This window comes from Manis pentadactyla, chromosome X (assembly GCF_030020395.1).
Source record: "Manis pentadactyla isolate mManPen7 chromosome X, mManPen7.hap1, whole genome shotgun sequence".
In the NCBI taxonomy this organism is placed as follows: Eukaryota; Metazoa; Chordata; class Mammalia; order Pholidota; family Manidae; genus Manis; species Manis pentadactyla.
Window position 1 is genome coordinate 142,174,892 of NC_080038.1, and position 6,765 is coordinate 142,181,656.

At 42.6% G+C, this 6,765-nt stretch overlaps 1 long non-coding RNA gene across 1 annotated transcript; it reads left to right on the forward strand.

Annotated features, from left to right (window-relative positions):
• The first annotated feature begins 1,913 nt into the window (after positions 1 to 1,913).
• On the forward strand, positions 1,914 to 3,554 carry LOC130681906 (uncharacterized). The gene is made up of 3 exons (XR_008995184.1): positions 1,914 to 2,057; positions 2,162 to 2,718; positions 3,405 to 3,554. It is a non-coding gene; the product is annotated as an uncharacterized LOC130681906 (long non-coding RNA).
• Positions 3,555 to 6,765: the final 3,211 nt, after the last annotated feature.

A 6,765-nucleotide genomic window follows, 5' to 3' on the forward strand; every position in this document is an offset into this window, starting at 1 on the left:
TAGTCATTATTTAATGCCTACAGTGAATATTCATATATTTTGTTGTAAACATATTTCCGTTTGATCATGAGATGCTGTCCCTGGCCCCATGGGAGTGTCACGTGGTATTCAGTTATCATGCCATACCGTCTTTCTAAAACCCAAAATATTCTCTATTCTGAAATGCATCTGGCCCCCAAGAGATTGAGAACTACATAGTTGTTTCAGTTACTTTTTTTGAGACTGTAGTTAACAGCACTACAACATAAAGAGGCCAAAGGTAAATCATAAATATATTTTGGGCCTTCACCCACTATTTCATTTATGCCTGGAGACTTTCTGATGATTAATTGAGAAAGAGGTGTTCATATGCTACAAGTCTGTCTTACCTAGTGGAGCTCAGTGACAATCCAGTAATGCAGATTTAGGAGAGAAAAGTGAGTGTTACCTTCAAAGTCAGTATTTCAAAGCAGGCTTATCTGTCTCTGGGCCCCACATGCTCAGCACCTGGCTGCTCTGTATAGCTAAGTAGCACTGACAGAGGCCAGGCATCCTCTTCTGTACACTACCTAGACATTGAACTGAGGATAAGCACATGTATCTGTCACTACCTCTTGATAATATTGTGTGCATAGCTTCCCCTCTTTCTCTTTTGGGTTTCCATTCTTAAACTCTGCTTTGAGCAACCCTGTTTTTTTCTCCTTGGCTTGTATTTAGGTCTCCAGAAAGTAGAAGCTCTATAGACGAAAATAAACGAACATTTTCTGAGCCCTCATGGGGTGCCAGGCTCTGTGGGGTATAGAAAGTTACAAGGTATTTCTCTAGCCTAAAGTTATTTCCAAGCTTGAGGGGAAAAAAGACAGGTTAGTATAGTGGGTGAGAGATTGTGCTTCAGATTTAGGCAGGACTGGATTTGAATCCTGGCTCTATTATTGAGTGGTCTGATGACCTTGGGCAAGTTACTTTCCTTCACAGTGCCTCAGTTTCTTCATCTGAAAAATGGAAAGGATAGAAACAGTCCCTGCCTTCCCATGTCATCACGAAAACTAAGTAAAATCATGCACGTAAAGTGCTTATGCACAGGCCTTGGCACATAGGAAGTCTTTCATACTTGTCATTATTAGCCATTATTCACTAGTGCTGCAGTGTGGTCTAATGGAAGGAGTCTGTACTGTACAGTCAGGCAGACCTAGGTTTAAATGCCAGCATCTACATTTACTACTATGTGTGGCCTTGAGTGAGCTCTCTTACTTCTCTAAGCTCCAGTTTCATCATTTGCAAAATAGGAAACAAAATACACCTTACCCGTTTGTTGTGAGGATTAAATGAGATTAAATACGTAAAGCATCTGGCCTAATTCTTGATGATAGGCTCTCAAGGGCCCCCCTCTGCCCACTGTCCACACAAATGCAAGGAAGTTCAGGACTGACTATCAAATAGAGCAACAGTGGATGAAAGTGCAGAATTGTGAAATTGTAGCTGATAATGTGTTGTGGGCTATTACTGTTTAGTTTTGAAGTTCATAGGTGGGAGGGACCCCTTCAGGCCAGGAGGGAAAGGGAGGGCTTCCTAAGAAACTACGTGTCCAAGCTGAGCCTTGAGGGGCAGGTAGCACTGATGTCAGCAGAGGGAAGTAAGACAGCATTCCTTTTGTGGAGGAATCAAAACTATCAAAGGATCAAAAGGATGCTATACAGAGTAATAACAATGGTTACAGTGACAAAAATGAGTATTCTTAATACTTTCTATCAGATTTATTAAATCTGATAGTGCTTTCTATCAGATTTATTAAATCTGCTGAGTTCAACAATCAGGTGGGAATGTGTAAAGATCGCTATGTGGGCAGAGAGAGTTTCTTTGTAATCTGCCATTGTTATTATTCTGTCACTGCTGAGAAATGAGTATTCGCATTGAACTTTTAATATTACAGGAGACGGTTAAATCCTTTACGAAGAAAAGTCAACAGAAATGTCAAGGGTTTGAAGAAACAAAGAAAATGCAGAGGAATGCTGAAATGTTAGAGACAGCAATGAAAGATGAGGAGGGACTAGGCGATGACGGAGAACCAGAGACCACAGGTAACTGACAATAGGATATGAGGTTGGAGTGTTTGATATTTGGTTCTTGTTAATCATGGTTCAGTTGGTGCTTATTTTTAACCCTGTCTATGTTTGGCCCACAGGAATATCGGTTTCTGAAACGATATCACCAGGGATGTTTGGATGGTGGGAAGGTAGACAAGAACTGTGCCCGAGTGGGGTGCCACGTTATTTGGCATACATAGTTCAGTTCAGCCCTTCAGGGGAAACAGAAATGGACTCGGCTCACTCTGATTTTGAGGCGCCATGGTAGACACCCTTGCTAAATAATAATGGCCAGAGTCCCCCGTGTGTGGTGGCCCCAGCACATATCCAGGGGAAGGAGCGTAGCCTCAGGAGTCTGACAGACCTGGAATTGAATCCTGAGTCCCCGCTGTCATGTCAGCTACCTGCTCTCCAGGCTTACACAATGCAGTAGCAGGAAAGGTTGACATTGGGGAGCCCAGGGACTGTCTGGGCTTCCCTTGCACAGGCTTACAGATCCCCTAGTCTTGACTTGGGCCTCCTCCTCGTGAAATAATTACAGAGGGCCAAGTAAGAATGAAACGGTCGGTGAGAAAAAAAGTATACTTCAGGGAAGCGAGTACTGCACCGGGAGTCAGGATACTCGGGCCATTAACTGTGGTGTTTCCACGGGCAGGTAACGAATCTTTCAGCAACTTCATACCCTCCGCTGAGATTTTGTGCGTAGCTTGAGCAGTGTAATGTGTGCAAAAATGCCTTGAAAATTGGGATGCGTTACTCAAATTTAAGGTGTTAATTTCCAGCCTCAGTTACAGAGAAGCAGGGTAGAATAACAGCCATTGAACTTAGCATCAGGCGACGCTGGCTCTAGTCCAAGTTCTGCCATTATTTACAGTGGGAACTTGGGCAAGTCCCTTAACTACTGGGCCTCGGTTCAGCAAGCTGCAAACTGAGAGGTTTGGACTAGGTGAACAGGGAAAGTGACTCATCTCAGAAGTAGCAACAAAAAACATCTCATTTCAAGTTTTATGTATGTGTATACAAGTCATGCATTATTTATATAAAGTAATACATATGTAAGTGTAATCATACTTGCATATTAGACATACCTGTATATTTGTATAGGTTTAGTGCAGTACATATGTGTGCATATGTAAGCATACACATATATGACATAACTAGACTAACAGAACTTGATTTCTATGGGCCATTCAGGGGCCATGAAAGTTTCCTTTATGTGAGTTAATCGTAACAGTCGATATATAGAATTTGAGAACTCTGTTGCGGTCTTTTTTTATAACAGAGTGTGATGTATGTATACTAGTCCTTTCAAGTTAACCCTACTCTACTTTCCTCCTGTAGCATTATGTTCTTACTGAGAAGAATGCAAATCCTTCAGAGCAGAGGAGACTGTCCCAGTCATCTAAACATGATGGAGCGTCTTAGAAGGAAAAAAGTTAGTTCTTATTGCTGTCATGTTTAATTCCAAATATAAAATAAAGTTGATAGTTCTGTTTTTCTGCATTAAAGCAGACTGTGAATTCTTCTTATTAAAAATATTTTCTACAGAATTTAAAAATCCATATGAAAAGCACTGGTGGCATTTCAGGTCCCAGGCAGTTGTGCGATTTTATGCAACTTGGGTTATGTCATCAACGTACACTTTTGTTGGTGTTAAAAAAGGCACAAATTTCATATTATGCACCTTCCAGCAAAGTGGGAGAACGTATTTCACCACATAGTGCTTATTTTGAGGAAAAGATTTTGTAGTACGGTTCTTTTTTTATTTTATACTTTAAAGCATTTTTTTCCACCATAAAATGAGACACTCATAATGGAAAATTTGGTAAATAAGATTGTGTAGGAGAAAGAAAAAAAGTGAACTCTTATTCCACCAGCCAGAGCTGAACACTATTGTTATGTTTTCTTTACTTTTTAAAGAAAACAATTGTATTCTGTGACACACATACATTGGTTTTTTTTAAAGAAGTTTTATCTTTTTTTGGGAATTGCTTTCCTTTTTGAAATGTGCAGGGCTCAAGTTTAGCTTGTTGTTCATTCTTTCAACACACACTGATTGAACACCTGCTATGGGCTATGTACTTTCTATGTGCCGGGGACACAGTCATGAGCAAGGTAGACTTGGCCTTTCCTTCATGGGACTCCCGGTACAGCTGAAGAGAAGCCAGATAAAGAAGTAACGATGCGGCTACGATAGGAGGAGTGCCCAGTTCTGTGGGAGCACATAGCAGGAGCGCTGGCCCGGACTTCAGGAAGAGACAGGAAAGAAAAGGTGAGAAGGGTCAGCAGGCTTCTGTTATGTAATCACCGCATGGTGGGAGGAATGTTTCGGGCGTGAAGGCCCAAGCACATGGAGTACTTGGAGCCCTGCAAGTTGTTCAGAGTGGCAGCTACTTTGAATTAAATGTTGGATCGGCAGACCTTTATAACCTACATTGAAGAGTTGGATTTTATTCCGTGGACAGAAGGGAACCAATGAAGGGTTTTAAGCAAAGGAATGATGTGGTTAGATTTATAGCCTGAGAGGTTACTCTGGCTGTTGTACGGAGAATTGGAAGTGAGCAACACTGGGGTCAAGGGAACCAATAATGAGGTTATTGGGTTAATGCGGGTGAGAAAATATGGTGTCCTGGACTAGGACAGTGGCACTGGGGATAATAGGACAGTGGCACTGGGGATAAAAGTACAGTTGACGTGTGAACAGCGCGGGTTTGAACTACGCAGGTTCACTAATATGGGCATTCTTTTCAATGAACACATTGGAAAAGTTTTTTGAGATCTGCAACAATTTGAGAAAAGATCTCCTTTTCTCTAGCTTGCTTTATTGTAAGACTATGGCATATAACGCATATAACATACGTATAAAATACGTGTTAATCAGCCATTTTGTTGGTAAGACTTCTGAATATATGCTATTAGTAGTTCAGTTTCTGGGAGTCAAATGTTATACACAGATTTTTGACTTTGCAGGGTGGGGGACAGGGGATGTCATTGCCTCTAACGTCCTGGATTGTTTAAGGGTCAACTGTAAATCCATTTGAAGGCTGTCAGAGCAAGTGGCATCAGTAGGACTCGGTGATCTGTGTTTGTGGGGGAAGAAATGAGGGGGTTAGAAATGTAGATGGCCAGGGCCTACAAGATGGCAGAGTGGTTAGGGTAAGGGCTTCTAGTTGCACTATTTGCTTTCCCCTTCATTATCCTCAGGGTCAGACCCCAATTTTTAAGGTGAATATTTCTGAAATTTCAAAAATGGATACCCCTAATGTTACACAAACTGTTCCAGAAAGTAGGGTAGAAAAGCTGCCCATCGCTTTTATGAAGCTAGTATGCTGTAGGTACCACAACCAGGAGAAGACAGTGCAAGAAAAGAATCTTAGCGGTTAATTTAACTTAAGGATATAAATATAAAAACCTTACGTGTGTGTGTGTGTGTGTGTGTGTGTGTGTGTGTGTGTGTGCTGAATCCAAGAATGTATTAAGTAGGCTTTGTTTCAGGAGTGCAAGGATGTTTTAATGTTGGAATGCATAGAAATATAATTACATTAATGTGCTGAAGGAGAAAAACTATGTGATTTTCTGAAAAGGCGTAGAAGAAAACAGTTGATAAGTATCAACACCCATTTATGATTTAAAGAAATCTTAGCAAACTAGGAGTAGAAGGGAACTCCCCCTAACCTTACAAAAGGAAACAAAAATGAACATATTTATTGGAGAAAATTTAGAAGGTAAAAAACAAAGCACTGATGTCACTATTTAACACAACACTAGAGGATCTAGCCAAAGACATCATTTAAGAGAAATAAGTTACTTGCAAAGATTGAAAGAGGCAACTTCTGTCATTTGCATATAATATTAAGATTTACATAGAAAATTCAATAAAATTAACAAATAATTGGGACCAATAATAGAGTTACGAGTGCTAGGTTCGGGCCCTAGAGTCCGTATCTGACCTGAAATGCCTGCAAGCCCACTGTATGTCAGCTTCCTTTTACTGTTCTGGCTAAGGATGGCCACTGTCCTGGTTGCCTAAAAGTGAGGGGTTGCCCTGGATGCAGGACTTGCCATGCTAAACCTGAGACGGTGACCCCGGCTCTGGCTCTGATTTCTTTTTTCCTTATGGCCCCTGGAAATTTACTTTCAAACTAGGCTTGTTTGGGTATTATAAATTTTTTCACATTTTTTCTTAAGGCATTATTGGTATACACTCTTACGAAGGTTTCACATGAAAAAACCATGTGGTCACTACATTCACCCATATTCACCCGCCCCGCCCTGGGGGAAGGCTCCCCGCCCCGCCGCCCCAGCCCTCACCAGCTGTCCTTTCCCGGCCGCCAGGAGAGGAAGGACCACCGCGTCGGAGCCGCCTCCGCGAGTCCGGACGCAGGCGGAAGCCGCTCCCCAGCACCCGCAGCTTCGCGGGGGCCCCAGCCGCGCGCAGCTGCCTGTCTGCCGAGGCGCGGTTCTCTGCCAGCAGATCAAAAGGGAAGGACGCCCTTCCGCGCCGCCAGCGCCTCGGGGCGAAATGGGAGTCCATCGTGGACCCCCTCTCACAAATGGGTACTAGGTACGCAGCTGGGCGTGGGGCGTGATGGGGGCATCTAAAGCCAACAGAGGGCATAGCAGCTTCTGCCCGCCACAGCGTCCTGCATGCTGGCAAGAGGCTGAGGTTTTAATGGGCAATGCGTAACAATTAAATCAACAA